General features: G+C 39.1%; 3 pseudogenes; 2 read left to right on the top strand and 1 right to left on the bottom strand.

Moving 5' to 3' along the window:
• Positions 1-1603: 1603 nt before the first annotated feature.
• Positions 1604-7146, bottom strand: LOC148096656 (uncharacterized; annotated as a pseudogene).
• A 1740-nt stretch (positions 7147-8886) lies between these two features.
• Positions 8887-12131, top strand: LOC148096655 (major histocompatibility complex class I-related protein 1-like; annotated as a pseudogene).
• Positions 12132-14862: 2731 nt separating this feature from the next.
• On the top strand, positions 14863-20897 carry LOC148096654 (major histocompatibility complex class I-related protein 1-like; annotated as a pseudogene).
• Positions 20898-22666: the final 1769 nt, after the last annotated feature.

Raw genomic sequence — 22666 nt, 5'->3', positions numbered from 1 at the left:
TCTAAAAAAGAGCATTTCCTTCCTTTGTTCCTTCACTATTGCCAGATGCGTCCTGTTATTTCATTTCACTTATCTGTAGAACCAAACTGTCACGTATGCAGGTACACCTTGCAGTTGCGAGCAAACCAGTAATTATCTAAATACTATATGTGTGTGTGCAGGCACCCTGTGTGTGTCCTGACCTCAGTGCATGACCTTACTCAACAAACAAAGACATTTCAGAAGCATACTGCCTGACTCTGTTTGAGTCATGTGTTGCCAGGCAGACTTCAATGCAACATGAGGGCACACAGGCCTTTATTATACCCTTGCATAATATGTGGTGAATTGTAAGCATGTAGGCAATCCTTCATTAGCCCAGTAGGTATTCCAATTGATCGATCAAACTCACGCTGACCGAAGCTTCCGACCATTATCAACTGAGCTTCAACTCTTTAATTAGCACAAAAATGCAATATGTGTATAACATGATTACAGCTGCACCTGCAATGAAAGATTATTATGTAATTCAGCTCATACCTGAAATACAGACTTTAATGTAACATCAACAGTTTCAATAAATGCTCTAATCAAATGATGATAAATGATAAGTAATGCAACAATAATAATAATGGTCATGAATAGTAACAGTAAAATAATTTTCTCATCCCGACACTGTCATGAAAGTAGAAATTAAATCAAATGAAAATATTTGTGTACAGAGGTACTCAGCATATAAAAGTAAATGTGATATTTCTTTTTTTTCCCTTTTTTTTTGTTTAAAAGTTCAATAAATTCACAATATCACCAAGCAACTCAAAAACGTTATCTTCACACAATAACAAATTCCATGAATACAGCAGATTATTAGCTTCATATAGTGGAACCCCGACTTATGAATACCCCATTTAACAAAAAATTCAAGTTAAGAAGGCAACAGCAATATTTCTGCCCGTGTTACAGCAAAATGCCCGCTTAACGAAATCCGCTGGCTCTGATTGGCTGAGCCCAGAATGCCTACAATGCCCACAATGCCTTCCGAATCATGCGACAACCCCCTTGGCTTTCATACTTGTGCTCCGCTGTTCCACTTGAACGACGTACTGTTGTTGCAGTTAGCAATTAGCCTATAGCCTATCGTTCACTCAAAAGGCACGATGGGTGCTTCGACTTACGAAAATTTTCAACTTACGAAAGACCCTCGAAAACGAATTAATTTCATAAGTCGGGGTTTCACTGCACTTTAAATTCTGAATAATATGCTGGCTTTTACTAATTTTTAATCTACAAATAAAAGAATAAAACTTGTTTCTAGAACTGCTTAAAAAGTATAGCCATGCATTAAACACAGTAACAAAATAAAATTCTTATTTTTGTCCCAAGATTCAAGAGATTATATGCAAACCTTGTTGATTTCTTTATAACTGTTGGTTGATTTGGTCTGCAGTAAGTCATCTATTCTCAATGAACATTCTTTAAGATAACATAAAATAAGCCAGACAAGCATAATGAAGGTAAAAAGTATTAACAGAGAAGCCACAGAGCATCATGTGGGACGTATTTGCGCCCAGGCTGATTCTGTTGCAAAAGAGCTGTTTTCAAACTTAGATACCCCACACCAACATCTACAAGGAAGAAACTAAAAGCTACTATAGAAAGGCTTAAATCATCAACTGCTCTAACTACCTGGTGTACAGGAATAATGGTTCAAGGTGTGACTTACCAATCAGCCTGCTGGGCCATTTAATGGTTTGATTGAGCAAGCTTCTGTTCTTTATATATAAATACCCAAATCATGACACCATGGTAAAAAGCACAGTAAAATAAAATCATCATGAATTTGTCAGTATGGAAATGAGAATGTTTCCTTAAACATGAAAAATTTTGGTGTCCTTTTTTTAAATTTAAAATCACAGTTTGCTTCATTGTTCAGTTTTCAGTCAATCATTGTTCCAAGATCTTTATACAATGGAACACAGTTCACTGTCTGACCATTAATGAACATGACTATGTGTATGTTTTCTAAATTCTATGACCAAGAATTTTGTCTTGGGATATGTTTAACTGAACACAGGACCCATCACATCATTTAGTAAAATTGTCAAATTGTCATCCATGGTTGGTCTCATCATCTTGCAGCCAATTAACAATAAAAGTCACTGATACGTTTAAATGATAATTGACTAAATAAGTAAGTGAAAAACTGCTTCAGGCATTTCCTTTTTCAGAAATACAGTCATGTCATGACAATGTTTGTGATTTGAGTTGATTTCTACTTCGCTGTCTGATTGTTTGTCTTCTTGTTTCAGAATTTTTTTCCAGATTTTTTCATACCTGTAAATAGATACTGCAGAGCTGCTGTGGTTCCTTCATCCACTCTGCTTCTCATCTCCTCCAGTTTTTGGACCTTCTCTGTGTCTCCTTTCTCCCTCATCTTCTCAATCAGCACGTCCAAGTGTATAACAGTGGACAGAGAAAAATCATTCAAGGCGATTTGTTGCAAATTGACAACATGTTGGTAGGATTCATCCAGCCACTGTGACTTCTCTGCTGTCAGTCGGTTCATTTCCTTTTCTAGATTTTCCAGAAGGCTTGACTTTTTATCACTTTCTGTTTTATTCTCTTCATATTTATTTTTCATTTTGTCCTCAGTCATCTCAGCAGGTCTAGTCTTGGTCACATAGATCTTCCTTTCTTTCACGTGATCTGATGCAGGACACTTGTTGGCACAAGCAGTGCAGTGCAATGTTCTATTTTCTCTTTTCTCCATCACCTCACAGTGTTCAGGATACCAGGCAATTGTGCATCCAGGATAGTGACAGTTCTCCTCACATTTGCTACAGGTGACGGCTCCTGCATAGCCACCAATCAAGCACCACCACCCAACTTCAATATCTTCTTTAACTTTGTAGGTCTCATTAAATTTTATAGTGAAGTTCTTATTTGTCTTCATCTCCTCTTCATGTTTCTTCAGTTCGTCTTTAATCTGTGTGATTTGTGTCTGTTTCAGTTCAATAAACTCGATCCTCTCTAGCAGGTTTTGGATGCAGGCTGTCAGTCTGATGCGTTCATTTAACACTTTAACAGTTGTCATCAGTTTCTGTGGTGTAATATTTACTAAAAAATTTGAAAATTCACTCATTCCTTCCTCTGATACACTCCATGCCATTTCCAAGCCCTTCTTATTTATCTTTGTTCTTTGTTTTTTTTGTTGGTTATTGAACATGAAGTAAACAGGTTCATTCTCATCTTTGGCACATTTAATTTTTGCAGCTTCAAGAGCTTCAAGAGCATTTTCAGGTGTTACACCATCTGAGTGTGTGATGAGTGCTACGATGTTTTTCTCCAAGTTTTTTCCAAACAGAGACGTCACTGAATTAAAGATGTATCCCAGTCTGTCACTCAGCCAATTATCACTCGCCTTCATTACCAGACCCACTGCATGAACTTCTTGAACACCATCATCTGATCGAAATAAATCCAATAATCTTTCACTAACAATGACATCATGTTCAATCCCTCTTGTGTCTCCGTATCCAGGAGTATCGATGATGGTCAGAGAGTAGGGCACAGTCTCATCTTCAAAACCAAAGATCTCGTAAACGATCACATCTTCTGTCTGACTTTCTGCCTGACTTTTCTCCTTCTCCTCTACAATCTGAAACCAGACTTCATCCTCCCACTTCACTCGCATGCTGTAGTTGATCAGAGCGTTGATCAGAGTAGATTTTTCTGTTCCTGTTTCACCCACAAGTAAGATGGTTTTATTTATCGTGTCTGGATTTTTTTCCCCAACAGTGATTCTTGTCAGAGTTCCAAACTTCTCTTTCTTTGGTCTCAGCTGGTAGACAGCAGGAGTTCCTGGATGGATCAGAACACTATTGGTAATGATATCCTTGTGTTTTAAGGAGCTACCACTTGTCCTGAGAACAAAAAAATACAAATCAGTTAACTTTTGTTTATTTTGTGACACAAGCCACACATTGAAGACAATTATGCACATTCCAACATACAGACACATAATCAACCTACTTTTGTAATCTGCTGATTATCTGCTGTAATATGATCTCCTCTATGGTATCAAAGGCTTCATGTTAGTCTAGTACAGTGGTTCCTAGAGGTGGGAATCACCATACATTCAACGATACGATATTATCACAATACTTAACGCATGATACGATATTATTGCATTTTTTAAAAATATTTTGTGATATTCAGATTGTACATAAAGGTAAACTTTATCAATATTCATTTTATCTGATATCAAAGTCTCACACTCAGTCTTTCTCTCATTTCAGTTTTATTGTTGACAAACTGAACGGTTTGTATTACAGTCTAGTCCAACTTAACTGAATCAACCACCTGGTACAATTATAGCTATTCTGAACTATGCAGTTTATGAAAACTATGCAGCCTCTTCAGCAACTGAAGAATTTGAAAGTAATTAAAACAAAATCTAATTTTACATTAAATAAAAAAGTTTTAAACTTAATTAAAAATAAAACATGTCTTAAATTAAAATAAGTAAACTGTCATGTTTATTGCTGCCATAAAAAAGTTAAACACATTTGGACAGTGAAGGAATGTCAGGATTCTTGCTCAGAAAAAGGATCAACATGCTCTGAAGTCAGAGCACAAAAACCTTTTTGTAACAAAATATCGATTTCTGCTGTCCCTGTATCCATACATTAGCAAACAAAATATCACGATACTACACAGTATCGATTTTTTCCCCCACCCCTAGTGGTTTCCAAACAATTTTTTGTTTTACAAGAAAAATCCCCCCTCCAAACACATCCTCTCACCACACACACCCATATTTTGTTTTCAAACTCTCCATTGCAGTTTATTCCACACCTCAAACCTCAAATATAAGTAGGCTGCAATAAATTCCAGGTTGCAATAAAATAAACCACTAAACAAAACATCTTTATGGTGTAATTATTTTACGTATAGTTGTTTTTTTTGTTTGTTTTTTTTTAAAACTAAGAACAACAATATTCAACAATGCTATCAATACATTTTTCAGAAAATGTCTCTCTGTGCAAAATTGGTTTAAAAACATAAACAACTGTGGAATACTGTTTGTCCGTGATTTGAACTGGAGGAACAAATTGTGGTGAGATCAGCCTGATAATATTTGTATTCCACTGAAGTCTGTTGACTCAGTGGTTTTGGTTTTTATTACTATTATTTTATGTTTAAGGTTAATTCTTAAGATTTTCTTGTTTTTAGGGTTTGGTTTCTGTTTTGTATTTTGAGCACCTTTTCTGTGCCTCTGTGCCTGCCCTGGTCCCATGTCTATGTTCCCTCCCTGTTGCCATGTCTGATGTCTCTGTGTTAAGCTTACGTGTCTTGAGTTTAGTCTGCGTTGCTTCCTGTGTCTCGTTAGCTCTGATTTATACCTGCTGTGTTATCATCTGTTCCCCATCCTCTCGTTGTCTCTGTATCAAAGGCTGCGATTTCTGTTCTTCAGTTTGTGAGTTTGCAGACTATTACGGTTGCTCCTGAACCTGTGTCAAATTTAGACAGTTTTTGTTCTGCTCCGTCTGGGCTAGGACTTATAAACTCCAAACGTTGTGCTGTATATTCAATTGTGTTTAATTGTGCTGTTTTTTGTTTATCTGTTTTATATTATTGTGAAGCACTTTGTGGTTTTTATCCTGTGAAGAGTGCTATATAAATCAATAGAGTAAAGTAAAGTACATCTGACACTAACTCAAAGAGCTTAAAGTCTAGTTCTGAACTGTTTCTGCTTCAAGAGGCCTGCCCAGAGGCCAGGGCCTCCCCAGAGACTGAGCTGCTGATCTCAGCTGAATCTGGAACCCTGGAGGCTATGGTCTCCTTTTCCGGAAATGTAAAATAAAGATCATTTTTTGAATTTTGACCACTCTGAGCACAGTCTTTTTCGGCCACCAAAGAATGCAAAGAACTGAATTTAATACTACCTATTTTATGAATTTCTGTTCGTTACACAACTCAAGTTTAAAAATCCAAAACCAAATTCATAAATACGTAGATAAATAAATACATAAAAATAAGGAAGTAAATTAGTCCAAAACTAATGTAATGCTGTCAAAAGCATTTATTTTATTATTATTTTACTACTTTTGGCTTTGTATCTGGGGATATTTTTGACATTCATTTAATAAAAATGAACAGAGCATTATGAACCGCAGTCCGTTAACTGTCAGAAACATGACAGGATGGCTTTTAATAAAAAGTCACAGTCAAATCATTTGACAAAAAAGAAAAAAAAATTAAAAGGTTTGATGATCCTTTCTAAACTTTGAAAATATATTTGGATGCAGTAGGAGGTTAGTGTGAATGACTGATTCTTGTAAACCATTTAGTGCTTTGTTTGTTCAGTGTTTTGAGTGGACCAAATAAATAAATAAATATGGATTTTCGATATGGATTACCGTGTATGTTTGCAGATTGTATTTTTTTGTTTCATCTCTTTTTTCAGATTATAATGAAATAATAATAAAAAAAATCTTTCAATCAATAATCACATGCTGTGTGTTTCTTTACAAATTATGTGTATGTGAGCTCATATTGTACATTAAAAGATGAAGTTTCTTTCATTTCTTTTTAAATCTCAGCTGCACTTGTACTTACGTTGCCATGGTGACTGCTGAGATCCAGGTATGAGATGTCAGTGGAGTCTGTTCTCTGGATTAAAAACGACAAAAATATGACCTGAAGGATGAAAAAAGTGCAGATTTAAAAAAAAATACACATTCTTGCGAGAATCTTTCAACAACCTAAACTGGACCATTGACACAATCGATAAGTCCCAATGGTTCCTCAAAGCACCAACTCTGTACCTTTTCTGTGAGATTCGGGTCATTACGGTTATCCCAGACAGGGCGCCACCTCCAAGTTTTGTCAAATCACATCAAAAAAAAGTGTCTGCTTTCAGAAAGCGTCATACTTCTTTTAGAATAAATGGTTCAAGTTACAGATGTTAAAAAAAAACGTTCCAAAAAACCTGTCTGTCGCTAGCGACAGGTTAGGTTTGAAGGGTTACTAAATGATTACAAGAATAAATAGAATCAGTTTCTTCAATTTCAGTGGGAATTTTTTTCCTTTTTAATTTCCTGAGCTCAACATCTGAAATCATCTTACCTGTGTTGCTAGCGTCAGGAAGCTCTGTGATGAAGGCAGAATGTGCAAAGATGATTCAGCAGTTTTATATATTCCCCAGTGAAGGAGGGGCTGCAAGACCATGTGATTTCTAAGAAATCGCGGATTTAGGAGAAACACAGACACCAAAAGCCCCCCACCCCCTGGTATTTTGCAGAGGGACCTTTTTCTTTCAGTTTTATTTTGACTTTGAAGGGTTTTTATTTTTTTATTTTTTTTTATTATACTTTATATCTGTGTGCCTATAAGTGTTGTTTTTATGGTTTGTGAAGTAGTAACATGAAAATAATGGTTGTGCTTTTTCTTTGAACTTGGTGTCTGAGGGTTATGTTATGGATTTTATTGTATAGAGTGGTACCAACTTAACAATTCTTTCTGTGAACATTTTGTAAATACCCAGTCATGATCAACAGAATATGGATGCATAGATGCTCTGAACTTTGGCAGTCAGACACCTGTAAAAGTGTCACTCCCATGCTGTAACACTAGCACATGAGGAGCAGGGTTTGACACTGTAGCGTACAGGGAGGCTCACCGATCAGACGACTGGACCATCTCACTAAATCAATCACCATATCTTTTGTTTTAGATATGTTCAACTGGAGATAAGACTCCTCACACCACTGAACAAAGTCATCAATGACTGGACCGTGGTGCGTTTCATCCTCTTTCAGTAAGCTGACAATAACAGAGTCATCTGCATATCTAATGATGGCCCTATTTTCATATCTGCTCTGACACATGTTTGTATAGATAATGAATAATAAGGGCGATGAGACGCACCCTTGAGGAGAACCTGTGGAGGAGAACACTGGGTCAGATAGAACCCCATTTATTCTCACTCTTTGTGAGCTGTCAGTTCAAAAATCTAAAATCCAGCCCACCAGGTTTTTCCTGATTTCAAACTGTTCTAAAAGTCTTTTAATTAAAATATGGGGCTGTGTTGTATTAAAAGCCGAAGAAAAATCAATGAAAAGAAGTCTTGCAAAAGTCCTTTTACTCTCTACATGTTTAAGAATCAGATTCAGTAAAGTCAAAAGTGCGTCCTCCACTCCTCTATTGGGCCTATATGTAAACTGCATTGGATCCAGCTGATGTTCAATCTCTTTCATAATCACATTTCTGATGATTTTTTTCAAAGACTTTAATTACAACTGAAGTGAGGGCAACAGGTCTGAAGTCGTTTAGAATTTTTGGACAACTAGATTTAGGGACAGGAACCACAACTGCTTCTTTCCAAAGAGAGGGCACATGTTGTGTTTGCAAGGATTTATTAAAAATAACCTGAAATATAGGACTGAGTTCTTCAGCACAAGATTTAATTAGGCGGCCACTAATATTATCAGGACCCTGGCTCTTGTTCACATTAACTGTATGAAAGGCCTTTTTGACATCGCTGAGTTCAATGATAAAGTGCTGAGTATCTCTCAGTTTCTGTTTCAGTTCCAAAATATCCTCGCTAAAATCAGAAGAACTAAAACGAGCATAAAACATATTTAAAGTGTTTGCAAAATCTCTGTCTGAATTAAAACCATCTAAAATGATCTGACTACTGCTCTGAGGATCTTGAAACCTTGCTATGGTTTTCATACAAGTCCAGGCAGACCCAAATTTTTTTGCAGCAAATTTGCTTTCAAGAGGGTTTTTGTAGCTCTGTTTTGCTTTCAAGATCTCGATTTTCAGGTGATGGTGGCTGTCTTTTTTTTTTTTTCGCCTGTCACATTTGGTTCTTTTGCCATCAGAATTATTGTCTAAGAGATGATCAACTTTTTACGGTATGCTTACAACGGAGAAGACTTTCTTGAATTTGATATGAAGACATTAAGGTGGATCGTACTGAAACCAGAGGCTGTCATTACCAAACAGAGATGGGACACTGACGAAAATAGAAAAAAAAAACACCGTCAAGTTCCTCAGTACGACTTGTCCAAAGTGGCTGAAGATGTCTTTGGAAAGTGGGAAACGTTCCCTGCAGAGAACAGGTACAGTCACATAACCTGATGTAGCTTCATGGATGCTGTGGTGTTTATTTTATGTTGCATCATTTTCTAATAATACAGGTCTCTTTTAAAAGAAAATGGCAGAAAAGTTTAAGCTGATTTCATATTTAACGATTTAGAAAGTAACTGAAACTGGGCTGGATCTGCTGTACATCTGTAAGATTTTATCAACACTTCCAATTTAACGTTTGATCAGAAACATTTTCAGGCACAAGTAGAATTTTCAAACGACATGCATCAGCAATCACTCTGGTGTTTCTTTTCTATTTATTGTTTAATTTTCCCAGATACATTTTTGTCTTGTATGTATGACAGTGTTTTGATTGATGATGCTCTAATGTGTCATTTTTTTGTGAAATAAATGTCTGCAATTATTTATTAGATGTTATCAAGATGCTCTAACATTGTCAGATTTGGAAAAATGAAACCCTTCTTTTTATCTTTTTGATATTTTCTTCTCTTTCTTTCTCTCCAGTTCTTCCTTCAGTGTCTCTCCTCCAGAAGTCGTCCTCCTCTCCAGTCAGCTGCCACGCTACAGGTTTCTACCCTCAAAGAGCCGTGATGTTCTGGAGGAAAGATGGAGAGGAGATTCATGATGGTGTGAATCCTGGAGAGATCCTCCCCAACAATGATGAGACCTTCCAGATGTGTGTTGATCTGAATGTTTCATCAGTCACAACAGAAGACTGGAGCAGATACGACTGTGTGTTTCAGCTCTCTGACGGCGATGACATCATCACCAAACTGGATAAAAAAGTGATCAGAACCAACTGTGGAAAAATAATACCTGTCATAGGTGAGAGAAACATTTTGTTTGCTGTCTCCAATATAATGCTTGACTTTTTTGTCCTATATTTAATCCCAGGAGGATCAGCTGTCTCTGGAGGAAAATGAATGTCTTAATTTTTTTAATTATTATGTATTACAATCATTTTCTCTCTTTCATTGTAAATATAAACTGTTATTATTATTATTATTATTATTATTATTATTATTATTATTAAGAAACCCATTTTTGCAAAAGTTTCAAATCAGGTTAATTTACACAGCGCCAAATCAGAATAAAAGAAGAAAACCCCAGCAATCAAACTACTGTCTATAAGCAACACTTGATGACAGTAGGAAAGAAAAACTACATTTTAACAGGCTTAGAGAGGGGAAGCTAACTGCATCTGGTTTAGGGTGAGGGAGAGAGAAAAGAGAAAAAAGAGAGCATGAAGCAGATAAATCACAGACTAACGTAGAAAGAAGAGAACAATGTGATGACATGTTACAGTGATATATGGGGAGTTAAGAGTAAAGAGGAAATGCTCAGTGTATTACATGACGTCCGGGAACAATCTGAACCTATAGCAGCATAACTAAAGGAGGTATAGAAAGTCACCTGATCTAGCCTTAACTATAAGCTTTATAGTGTCTGTCTCCTGAATCCAAACTGGGAGCCGGTTCCACACAAGAGGGGCCTGAAAACTGAAGGCTCTGCCTCCCATTCTACTTGTAAATACTATAGAGAGTATAGCATATATATGTTATGAGAGAAATATTGTTTCTCTTTCTCATCTCTGTCAATATTCTCACTGTAACATTTTTAAGGTTTTTAGGAAATATTTAGGGGAAATTGATAATAATGAATGACAGTAATCCGGCTGAGAAGTATTTAATCTATGAACTAGTTTTTTAGGATCACTCAGACAGATGTTTCTCATTTTAGCAATATTGCACACACTAACTATTAATTTAATATGAACACTGAAGGATATATCCTGTTCAAAAATGACTCAGAGATTTTTTAGCAAAGCCATCCAGACTAAATATCTGGTTAGAAGATTTTTACAGCCAAATGCAAGCTTCTATGTTTTTAAAATATGCTGTCAGTTTAACTAAGAGATTTGTATCAAATATGTGACAAATTTGTCATGGTCCTGGGTCAGTGACCCAGTGTTTTTGGTTATGTACTTTTACTTTTGATGGTTTTGTATTTTCTAGGGTTTAGTGGTGTTCCCTCTGGTTGGTGTCTTCCCTGCTTGTGCATCCCCTTAGTGTAGTAGGTCTGTGTTTAGTGCGCATCTCTGAGTCTGTGTCATTACGTGTATGTGTTTCCTGTTTTACTTTGAAGGGCTCTGTCTTATGCCAGCGTGTTCTGTTTACGTTTCCCCTGCCTCGTCAGTTGTCATGTATTCCAGGTGTGTTCCCCTCCTGTTTCCCATCCCCTGATTCCTGCCATGTGTATTTATAGTGTGTGTTACCTCGTCCTCGCTGCTGGTTTGTCTGTGTTGTTTCCCCTCGGTCTCCCCGTTTGTATTTCCCCGGACCTCCCTGCATCTTTGTTTCTGGTTTGTTTTGTTAGTTTTACCCAGTTTAGGTTTTCCTGTTTCACCTTCACCCACGCCATTGCTGTTTGTATTTTCTTTTGTTAAATAAATACTCATCTGCACCAGAGCTGCTGCATTTTGGGTCCTATCTCCACGTCTGCCACACCGGACGTGACAAAATTACTCTTCATTTAACTAAACAAACTGAAAACTATCAGATTCAAAATACTCAAAACAGAACAAATGATCAGTTAGCTGTTTTACAACTACTCTTCCAGGATATTTTAAATATTACTTTATTTTAATATTACTCGTAAATATGTTTATTCTAACCTGCTTCATCTGCAGATTTGATCTTGTTTGTCTGTTTTTACCGAGCAGAGAATCCCTCTGACAGGATGATCTCCATCACTGCTGCAGTGGTTGTTCCAGTTCTTCTCATCCTTTTTGCTGTTGTTGGATTTGCTGTTTACAAAAAGAGGAAAGGTCAGAGAATCAAAGGAGCTGAGTTTATCAATGAACCAGGACCAGCAGTGCATGGTTCAGTTATATTATTTCTTTGGTATTGTTTATATTAGACACTTTTATTTTTGAATATATATGACAGAAACTTTGATTGTAATGTAGAACAAATGCCTGAAATGATTTGTGTTCTTTTTATTTCAGGCAGAAACTCAAGTTCACCTTGTAAGTACAACTTGTTTTACCCTGATATACAGTTTATGTATTTTATAAAGAATACCAGTGATTTTCTTATTTGGAAATAACAGTGCCTGGCAACACTGCTGAACTGTTGGAGAAACTGAAACAAGATCCACATATACAAACACTGGACCCAGAAAACAGTGTTCAAATCTCCACTTAAATGAACACATAGAAGATGTTTTTTAAATAGTTTGTTTATGTAAACTGTACTTTTTGTGAAAAACCGTTTTTCTCTTTTTGTTTTTTAATCCAAAGGATTGTTCAGTCATTCAAGTCAAACAGTTTTCATGTTTCACTATATTTTAACTGTTCTGTCTATAAATAATTTACTTGCACCATTTTGGTTATTCATTTATTTAAGGTCAATAATGTAACCACCTCCTTCATCATAATGGTTTCTTTCATTATATTTTTCATGACTGGAGACATGGCTTATATTAACACGCAACAACAAAAAGTAATAAAATAAAATGAGGTAAAATACTTTTTAAATCTTAATAAATTTTATTTAGGTTTTTTCTTTCAACTCTGCTATTTTTTTTTTTTTTTTTTTTGCCTGTCCCGTTTGGCTCTTTTGCCATCAGAATTATTGTCTAAAGGCGAAGAAAGATGCCCAACGGATTTTCTTTACCAAATTGACCATCCCAGCTTTGCCGTAATGGTCTATTTGATTCACCTTTTATTCTTTATTTTATTTTCACTTGCTGAATACGGGACAGACTTGACTGGGGGAAAGAAAAGGGAGAAAGAAAGAGGGAAAGAAAAACAGTTGAGAAGAGGGACGGGGGAGAAGGGCAAAAAACAAAAAACAGAATAAGCAAAAAAAAAAAAAAAAAAAATACATGTATCGATCACCTGGATCACCTGTTGAGAAAGAAAAAAGAAAACAAGCAGAAGAAAACGAGAGTAATACAATAAACAACATCACAATGATATATGGGAATATGACAGTAAATACTAAATATTAAACATTATTGTGCAGCACGTAAGATCGACAGCACAGTGTGCATTGAGGTAGGAGCCAAAAAGGGTGTAGTTTGTGTGTGTGATCACCCGTGTGTACACCTGTGAGCATGGACGCGCTTGTTTTCTTAAAAGGTTCCCTCATGTAATGATCTGCTAGAGGGTGTGGGGGGCCACTGCCCCGTCCTCCAGGGCATGAAGCAGGTATGGAGGAGATCAAAACTCCAGACATCCAGAGGCCCCCAGAACACAAGAGACCAAGGAAGACCAACAGAGGGGCAGCCGTGCCACTGTCCCAGAAAGAGCTGAGGAGAGTCCCAGATGAGGGGTCACCCAGCAGCCACGGAGCAGAAGCCAGGGGGGGTTGCAGCGACATGCCCGTGAGCTCCGCCGGCAGCCAGCTGTGCCTGAGTGACCGAGCCCCAGGCCGAGAGGCCGGGGGCACCCCACCTCCGAAGTGGCCCAAGCGAGCCCCAGGCTCCAGGCCCCGATAAGCAGCCGCCAATGAGTGAGCCGGTGTGTACCCGGACGCCCACCCCCGGACACAAAGAACCACCAACGCACCGATGTCTGAGGGAGTCCGCCCCCGGCAGGGGAGGTGGTGGGGGGAGATAGGCCTCCAAACCTTGGAGGGCCTGAGCTGTCCTCAGAGAGGTGGCGTCTGATACCCAACCTGACATATATACACAGACATACAGGCACACACAGATACAAACATCCATTCCCACCCTCATGCTCTCATATGCACTTACTCCACACTTAACCAACGTGGAGACAGACATAAAGAGACGCTGTACAAACAATCACACTCCCCAAGCGTACTCTACAAACCGGGTCTAGGTACCCTTGCCCCTGGAGGGGGGAACTGCACCCAGACCCAGGTTGTGTTACCCTTTTTCCCTGCGGTGGGGAGAAGCAGACCGCCCCGACTCCGCAGCAGCAGGGAGGCCCCACATTCCGGACCCCAGTCGGACGGCCAACTCCTCCTCCTAGCCCCCCTGCTCCAGCAGACCGCAGAGAACGAGGGTGAGAGAAGACTCCTAACCTCCCTCCACCCGCTCATATGTAGTGTTGATGTATTTGTGTTCTAAGGTGCATTTAAAACCCAGGAGGGCATGGAGCTACCTGCCAGAGAGCAGCAGGTAAGCGCATAGTCCCTCCTGCTAGCCCTCAATGTCTACGTGTATTTAAAATTGAGAGGTGGGCAACGACGCCAGGGGTGAGGTGTACACCCTGATGGTAATTGAGATTCCGTGTAGCGTGCCCACCCCCAAGATCCTATATGTATGTGTAATGAGAGTGTGAGTAATGTGAATGTCTAAGTTGCGGGATAAAATTGAGGCAGAGGCAGCCAGAAGGGGACAGAGGGGGGGGTTACCTCCTCTGCACCCTGGTGACACACCCCTACTCCAAGGCCCTGCATGTGTGGGTGGTTGTGGTGGAGTGGGAAGAGGGAGGCAGCTGGAGATGGGGAGGGAAGGAAGGGAGGGGCAAGTGACCCCTCCCTGGGGCCAGCTCCCCCGCTGACCCCAGTAGGCACCCCCATACTCCGCGACCCGCCAGGGAAGGGGGGCCCAGGCCCATCCGAACCGGGGCCCAGTGCAGCGGCGCCGCCCGGCCCCACAGAGCCCGGGGCAGTCCACCCAACCCCACCACAGAGAATTGTGAAATAAATATGTTTATTCTAACCTGCTTCATCTGCAGATTTGATCTTGTTTGTCTGTTTTTACTGAGCAGAGAATCCCTCTGACAGGATGATCTCCATCACTGCTGCAGTGGTTGTTCCAGTTCTTCTCATCCTTTTTGCTGTTGTTGGATTTGCTGTTTACAAAAAGAGGAAAGGTCAGAGAATCAAAGGAGCTGAGTTTATCAATGAACCAGGACCAGCAGTGCATGGTTCAGTTATATTATTTCTTTGGTATTGTTTATATTAGACACTTTTATTTTTGAATATATATGACAGAAACTTTGATTGTAATGTAGAACAAATGCCTGAAATGATTTATGTTCTTTTTATTTCAGGCAGAAACTCAAGTTCACCTTGTAAGTACAACTTGTTTTACTCTGATATACAGTTTATGTATTTTATAAAGAATACCAGTGATTTTCTTATTTGGAAATAACAGTGCCTGGCAACACTGCTGAACTGTTGGAGAAACTGAAACAAGATCCACATATACAAACACTGGACCCAGAAAACAGTGTTCAAATCAAGTTAAATGAACACATAGAAGATGTTTTTTAAATAGTTTGTTTATGTAAACTTTACTTTTTGTGAAAAACCGTTTTTCTCTTTTTGTTTTATAATCCAAAGGATTGTTCAGTCATTCAAGTCAAACAGTTTTCATGTTTCACTATATTTTAACTGTTCTGTCTATAAATAATTTACTTGCACCATTTTGGTTATTCATTTATTTAAGGTCAATAATGTAACCACCTCCTTCATCATAATGGTTTCTTTCATTATATTTTTTATAACTGGAGACATGGCTTATATTAACACGCAACAACAAAAAGTAATAAAATAAAATGAGGTAAAATACTTTTTTAATTTTAATAAATTTTATTTAGTTTTTTCTTTCAACTCTGCTATTTATTAGAAATTTTAAAGTTGAAACTGTTTTCTTCATGGAGTTATATTCTCAGTTAAATAATTCGTTTTTAATGGTATTACAAATGTAGCAAGAGGTGCTATGTGTCTATTTCTTTATGAATCACACACACACTGCTGTTTTATGTTGACCATTGTTTAGTTTAAAAAATATTGAGAATTGTTGGGTTTTCTTACATAAAGAGCCACTGAGGTCCATCCATCAGAGAAGCATGCTTTTGAAAATAAAACCCACTGACATGGAATAGCTTTGTTTGACAGTGTGAAGATCAAACTGGATGACAGCTACTTCCAGATAATGAGTGTAATACAGTTACATAGTGAGTGAATTCTATTTATAATCTTTAATTCTATTTAGAGTAAAATTCATGTTACATGGAACATCATCAAGATATGACAATGATAACAGAGGCCAGTAGGTTTCACTGTAGAGTCAGGTGTCAGATTGCATCAAAACCTCAAAACAATTCTGGCTGTTGTTGAAAGTTTTCTTAAAAACTCTGAAAGCAGATAAATATGTGAAAATATATTTCAAAGTAACTGAGAAACATGTATGCTCAGGCAAAATCTGTGACATGTCAGTGGCAAATAAAAAGTTAACAACACGATTAACTGAACAGCAGTTAGATATTTTGGAGAGAAGTAACTTATTAATGAATTCCTGAAACTGGCACAGTCTGTCACAAGAAACTCATTGAGGCTGCATAACAGACCTTCATAATTCAGTTATGGAACTATTTATTAAAAAAAAAAAATAAGTACACATTTTTGCATTTACTTGTTGATATCTTTTTTATTTTCCTTTTGTAAATGAATTTGTATTTCCTAAAAAAAGAGACTGTGGGAGAGAGAAATTTGACAGGTTTCTGTTAAAAAAACAAAACATGTAAAAAGATTTAACACTTGATTTGGTGCATAAAGTTTGCTACTTTGTCAACTGTCTTGTCTTGTCAACAGAGTTGTTTCTTATCTCATGTGTTAAAACCACATCTATGTTACGTCTGGAACTTTTTCTCTCAACCAAGAATGTTTTTAGTAACATTTGCAAACTGTGCAAAAGATCACCTTCCTAAAAGACATAGTCATGATAGTGCAGGTAGTCATGAGAGTGCTTATCAAACCAGTGTACCTCCTCTCATAAAAGGTTAAGAAAATGAGTGGCTTGATTGTTTCTATATGTATCTGACAAAATAAATAAATAAAAAGGACTCTATCGGGAAGTGACAAAGTCTGTGTGAGTGGGAATAAGGATATAACCAATGGTGGAATGCTAGAAGCTTGATTGCCAGTGGTCCTTTTTTGAAGCAACTCATTTTCAGTTAGAAAGAGGAAACAGATCCTCCAGGAGTCATGGAGGTTCGTTAAAGATATCATCACTTTCAGGGTAATAGACACACTGGATCTGAACTGGACGTTTTGGCTGGAAAGTGAAATATAATAGATAATCCATGCAGAAAAGTAGAGCTCAACTGACTTGAGGAAATAGGTGTAAATAAAAGGAGCGCTCTGTGGTGTAGAGGCATCAGTGCACGGATGTGTTAAGGGGAGATGGCAACAGCGATTTCAAAGGTCAGGTGGTTCAGACCTGAGAGAGTTCCACAGGGGCGTGGATTTGTGACATAACAGACTTGAGAGATTTTCCGCCACTTTTCAACTTTAGGGCCTTTATTACTGCAGTATTCAGTGTTCACTTTTCAAGCCATGGCTCCTTTGAAAAAAAAAATCTAACTTTGAATGTCCATTCTTTTCAATGGAAATAGTGCCTTGCACCAATTTCACCAGTTTGCAATTTGCAAACAGATTGCATGGTCTCGTATTAGTTATTGTGATGTTTAGTGATAGAAGCAAGGCAGTACTAATCAGTTTAGGTCTTTTGGTTTTGTACCTGTGGGTTATAATGTTATTTTAAGCCTCTTCTTTGTGTCATTTTAATAATTACACCCCTGTTGCCATATTATCTTATTTCTCTTACATTTAAAAAACTATTTTTTACATAAGCATGATGTCATAAGGCCCTACAATGTTGAATTCAGGTTCCAGCAGATAATTTTGAGGAACGTTGTGGAATGTTTTTGAAGAGATGCATTGTGAAAAGATGACTCGTGTATATTTTGGAAGCCTGAATTGAAAGTCTGTTGTTACAAATGTGTAGTATTTTCAAAAATACAGGTCGTTGTTCAAAAATGTTTTGATTATTGCTTTGATTGAAGAGAAAGTGTACAGTCTCATATACTGGGTTGCCTGTGTCGAGCGGGTGGGCGTTGCGGCTTTACGCCACCATGACATGCTTTGTGGCAGGGCTGTCGATGTGCAGTTCTTCTCTTAGCTGCCACACCCGTTGTTGTGCTGTTATAACCCATGCTGGATACACGTTCAGTAAAGCAGCATCACAAGAAAGCTACCGAGTGGTCATTCTACATACAGTACATACAGTAAGATCAACCTTAATTTAGTTTAGTTATTGAACACTAAATTATATATTAGATTATATATTATATATTAGAAATTTGTTGTAAAATAAAATAAGCTGACCATAAAATAATCTTGTCAATATAACACATAGTAATCAAATACAATTAACACAAAAAGTTAATGTCTGATAAACTATGGAATGCCAGGACTGCCATAATGAATTAATTAAATACACCATTAAATAATTAATTAAATGTGGCAATGATTAATTAAAATCTGAAATAATTAATTACATAAATATTTACGACACATGTAATTACTAGAGAATATACATTGCAATAGATAGTAATGACATTTACTGCTTATGAAGACAAGTGAAAAGAAAATAAGAACAGTGAATAAAAGCAGAAAAAAGTGACACTTCGACACTGTCCTTAAGTTGATAGACTGGTTTTTTATGTTAGTAACAGGAGATCATCTTTTTTTCTGTCTGTATCAGATGACAAAGATCTGATATCGGCTATGAGCTCTGCTAACATCTCACTAATTTCCCGTGGTTTTTGTCACCGTGTCTCTTTTCAGGTCTTCATATTTTGCAAAGGATGAATGGATGTGAATGGGATGATGAGACTGAAGAGATTAATGGGTTCAATCAGTATGGATATGATGGAGAAGACTTTCTATCATCGGACCTACAGACACTGACATGGATCGCTCCAAAACCATAGGCTATCATCACCAAACTGAGATGGGATGCTGAAAAACCTAGATTAAATTACAATAAAAACTTTTACACGCATGAATGCCCTGGGCTTTTAAAGAAGTATGTCCACTACAGGAGAAACCTTTTGCAGACAGCAGGTAAAATTACAGAATATCATGTGAAGTTGTAAAAGAGAAAATGTATGGCTTTTTAAAGCAGAGTCAAATTCAAACGAGAATCTAACAACTGCCTGTCTCTCTCCAGTTCTTCCATCAGTGTCTCTCCTTCAGAAGTCTTCCTCCTCTCCAGTCAGCTGCCACACTACAGGTTTCTATCCTGACAGAGCCATGATGTTCTGGAGGAAAGATGGAGAGGAGCTTCATGAAGGTGTGGATCTGGGAGAGATCTTTCCCAACAATGATGGGACCTTTCAGACGAGTGTTGATCTCAATGTTTCATCAGTCACACCTGAAGACTGGCAGAGGTACCACTGTGTGTTTCAGTTCTATAGTGTGAACAATGACATCATCACCAAACTGGACCGAGCAGTGATCAGGACCAATATGAGTAAGACTGGAGCATTTTTACACAGTAGTTATTAATACTACAGTATTAACGTAAAGCATCATACTGAGTTGGCACTCAGTAGTTCCACATAATCGCTAGAATTATTTATTTAGAAGAGGACAACAAGATTCTCACCAAGCACTGTAATCATTCATCAATACAAGTTATTATAATACTTATAATAATATTAACACCAAAACCCTTGAAATGAATGGAATAAACTTTTTGTCTTGTGTACAAAAGACAGCAAACACAAATTACTCTCCTTTGTGCATTTGTCTCTGACTCTGACTTCATGTTCCAGGTCTGTAGACCTGACCGTCCAATTATCAATTATGTTGCTTGCTGTGTCTCCATGATCATCTTTTCACTCGAAACTTTCTCCCAGCTTGCTGTGGCAGATGAGCATGTCATGGCCCTGATTTTGTTTCTTCCTGTCAACTTTTCTTTTTTCTGCTCAGTTTTGCAAAGTGCTTTCACACAGAGTATTAATTGATTGATGATTTCTTTCTATAATGGTGTAAGTTGCTTGAGGCAATATTGGATATGTTGACCTTTTACCAATTTTACCACATTTACTAATCAAATCTCTACTACTAACAACTCAGTAAGATGGTTCACTGAAGTGGGGACACATGATAGATAACTGAAGTGAGCAAAAAGTAATGAGGTACCAATTGTGGAACTGATAAATCTTATTATTTCAATCAGAGATATAAGATGCATCAACTACCAGGCCCTTACTGATTTGTTCTTCACTTATTCTTAAGTAACAGCACACATTTATTATTAAAGTCCTTCCATATTCTATTCAACAGAGAATCCCAATGACATTGGAGCTGCAATCGTTGTTCTAGTTATCGTTTTCATTGCAGTTGTGGTAATCGTGGCAGCCGTGGCATCTGTGGCAGTCGTTACCAAAGAAGAAAGGTGAGATCTCAGTTGTGGAAATGCAGAGTTTATTTTTTGAATTTGTGTTTTAATCCATACTCCCAAATTTGCACTTTTTAAAAATATATACAGCCAGCTCAAAAATCAAAACACACAAACAGGTTATAGAATTTGGCATTTAGTATGTGAAGAAGAAATATGTTCTTTTTGAATGCAGCTGTCCAAATCCCATAAATCCCATCCCACATATATAATATAGATAAAACATAAAAAGTTTCTAAGTTAGACAGATTAAAAAAATGTTATATTTACTTTGTCACTTCATGTCATTTCTGATAATTATGTATTATTCATGGCTTTTTGTTAATGCTGCTTCTCTATATTTATCTTCTAACTGGTTTGACCGACACTGCTCACTTGTTGAGCGGGGCAGTGTTTGTAAACACAAAAAGATAATCACTTCGTATTATACCTTTAAAAGGTTAGAACATATCCAGACGCAACAGTTCCAGACAGTAGATTGCCTTCGTGTGGCCGTCTTCACCACTTGGAGAAATGTTCCCACTCACCTCATGGAAACGCTTACATCAAGTATGCCACAATGAATTTTTGAAGTGATTAACAATAACGGTGGAGCTACTCATTATTGAGTTCATCTTTGGAACTTTGATTTCTGTTTTGGGGAGTTTATGGGTTTTTTTTGCAGGTGTGGTCCTAAACTTCTGATCAGCTGTAAAACAGCCTGTTTCAGTTTAAGTGTTCCATCCATCTTCATCCGCTTTATCCGGGGCCGGGTCGCGGGGGCAGCAGCCTAAGCAAAGAGGCCCAGACCTCCCTCTCCCCAGCCACCTCCTCCAGCTCATCCGGGGGAACACCAAGGCGTTCCCAGGCCAGCCGAGAGATATAATCTCTCCAGCGTGTCCTGGGTCTGCCCCGGGGCCTCCTCCCGGTGGGACATGCCTGGAACACCTCACCCAGGAGGCGCCCAGGGGGCATCCTTGTCAGATGCCCAAACCACCTCAGCTGGCTCCTTTCGATGTGGAGCAGCAGCGGCTCTACTCTGAGCCCCTCCCGGATAGCCGAACCTCTCACCCTATCTCTAAGGGAGATGCCAGCCACCCTTCGGAGGAAGCTCATTTCCGCCGCTTGTATCCGCGATCTCGTCCTTTCGGTCACTACCCACAGCTCGTGGCCATAGGTGAGGGTAGGGACGTAGATCGACCGGTAAATTGAGAGCTTCGCTTTTACACTCAGCTCTCTCTTCACCACGACGGACCGGTGCAGGGTCTGCATTACTGCAGCCGCAGCCCCAATCCGTCTGTCGATCTCCGGCTCCCTTCTCCCATCACTCGCGAACAAGACCCCGAGATACTTGAACTCCTCCACTTGGGGCAGGACCTCATCCCCGACCCGGAGTGGGCACTCCACCCTTTTCCGGCTGAGAACCATGGCCTCAGATTTGGAGGTGCTGATCCTCATTCCCGCTGCTTCACACTCGGCTGCGAACCGCTCCAGTGCGAGCTGGAGGCCCTCACCCGATGAAGCCAACAGAACCACATCATCCGCAAAGATCAGAGATGAGATCCTGAGGCCACCAAAGTGAAAGCCCTCCGCCACTTGGCTGCGCCTAGAAATCCTGTCCATAAAAATTATGAACAGAACCGGTGACAAAGGGCAGCCCTGGCGGAGCCCATCACCCACCGGGAACGAGTCCGACTTATTGCCGGCAATGCGAACCAAGCTCTTGCAACGGTTGTATAGGGATCGAATGGCCCGTAGCAATGGGCCAGACACCCCATACTCCCGCAACACCTCCCACAGGACACCCCGAGGGACACGGTCGAATGCCTTCTCCAAGTCCACAAAACACATGTAGACTGGTTGGGCAAACTCCCATGCACCCTCAAGTATCCTCGAGAGGATGAAGAGCTGGTCCAGTGTTCCGCGACCAGGACGAAAACCGCATTGTTCCTCCTGCATCAGAGGTTCGACTAGCGGACGAACTCTCCTTTCCAGCACCCTGGCATAGACTTTCCCGGGGAGGCTGAGGAGTGTGATCCCCCTGTAGTTGGAACACACCCTCCGGTCCCCCTTCTTAAAGATGGGGACCACCACCCCGGTCTGCCAATCCACGGGTACTGCCCCTGATCTCCACGCAACATTGCAGAGGCGTGTCAGCCAGGACAGCCCTACAACGTCCAGAGCCTTCAGGAACTCGGGGCGGACCTCATCAACACCAGGGGCTCTGCCACCAAGGAGTTGTTTAACTGCCTCAGTGACCTCGCCCCCAGAAATTGGCGGGTCATTCCCCTCATCCCCAGACTCTGCTTCCTCCTCGGAAGACGCGTCAGTGGGATTAAGGAGGTCCTCGAAG

This window comes from Neolamprologus brichardi, chromosome 22 (assembly GCF_056152115.1).
Source record: "Neolamprologus brichardi isolate AB-2024 chromosome 22, ASM5615211v1, whole genome shotgun sequence".
In the NCBI taxonomy this organism is placed as follows: domain Eukaryota; kingdom Metazoa; phylum Chordata; class Actinopteri; order Cichliformes; family Cichlidae; genus Neolamprologus; species Neolamprologus brichardi.
The sequence above is the reverse complement of the archived record's forward strand: the minus strand, read 5'-3'. Positions and strand labels throughout refer to the sequence as shown.